We start from the raw sequence: 1,579 nt of genomic DNA, 5'->3' as shown, positions 1-1,579 counted from the left end.
CACCAACAAGTTATTTATTATGTATAAAGTGGGGCAGGCTAAACATAGCTCTTTTTTGATCATTCACATGCTTTTGATGGTTTGGGTCTTGCATAGTATGACTGTCTGACACTACACTTCCTTGATGGTTAAGGGCCTGATTTCCCTTCCATGGAAGTCAGTGAATCGTTGATTTGAATAGGAACTGGATTTACTCTTCAAAAAATTAGACAACTGTAAAACAGCACCATGCTTTTCTCTACTGATGACTATAATCTAGTTAGTAGATATCACTAATAAGTTCCATAAGGTAATTAGGGAGGAGGAAGGTAGGAATTAATCTAGTGGCAGTAAAGCACACATGCAAATAGTTTATATTTGTGTCTCTACTGTGAAAGGATGAACAATACAGCAATGCTCAGTCTGGCACCAGTAGTGAAAATAGTAGCATATCTGTCTAATTTATTTCATTCCCATATGCAAAAGGTTGAACAAGAAGCTATTTTGAGAATAAGGGAGGGAACAGACTGGGAGCAGTTAGACAATGTCAGAATGTTAAGAGGTCTTTGTCAGGTCTGTTGTATACAGTTATTTGTTATTCTGAAACTGAAAGGCTATAACCAAAGATGGAAGAATAGAAACAGATTATAGGTAAAGATTAATACTCAGAAGTTGAAGAACATTTTGGTCAAAAGCAGATATTCAATACATTTTCAAACTGGGTAGAACTTGAATACTAATAAAAATTACATGGATGGAACAGAATCTAAGATTCCTTTAAGTACTTGTTTTCCTTGTATATAAATACCATACGAGAGTTCTTTTTGTAATTTGTAACCATGGGCAGGAAACTGTAATGAAATACACAGTCCCTATTGGAAGTACTCATTGCTTATTTCAACAGTGGAATGAAGATCACCATTCTTCTTCAATTATGATTCTCACTTGTAATACCAAGAAGTACTGCCACAGTGCAACTCAGTAGCATAGCAGCATCTGTTCCGAAGACTGAACAGGTAGCTAGGCAGGAGACAAAAGAATCAGAGGGAGGCACAAAGGTACAAAAAAGGCTGTGCTGGCAGCGCACACCAAACAGCTCAGTGCTGTAACCACACTTCACAGATTGCTAGGCCTTTGCCTTACTGACTAAACCAAACAGCATTTCTCTATGGAACGGACAGCAACATTTTTTTCTAAAGCAGATGTAGTTTTGTAATTCTAAAAATTTTAAATGGTAATTTTAATTTTCCAGTATTGATTTCTATGCAGATTAAAGGGTTTTCTGCACAGTGCTCTCAGCATTTCTCAGCAGCAGCCCGGGGAGAAGCAATGTGGAAATCATGCTCGGAACTGTCCTGAACTACAGTAATCTATTTTTATTTATGATGACATGACCATCTGTCATGCAGCTTTTTCCAGTGAGGCAAGAAGAGTCTGGCAGACTGCTCCTCGTCTCCCAAATGGCAGGTAGGGAAAGCTCCTGCCTGCTCTTCTCAACACTCCCTGTAGACTAGTTTCTTCCCCAAATCAAAGCACTGACAGCAGTAGACCTGCAACAGGAGCCAGGACTTAAAGAAACACAAGCAGTACCAGTTCTCTC

The sequence above is a fragment of the Haliaeetus albicilla genome, chromosome 9 (assembly GCF_947461875.1).
Source record: "Haliaeetus albicilla chromosome 9, bHalAlb1.1, whole genome shotgun sequence".
NCBI lineage: Eukaryota > Metazoa > Chordata > Aves > Accipitriformes > Accipitridae > Haliaeetus > Haliaeetus albicilla.
Note: the sequence above shows the minus strand (reverse complement) of the source record.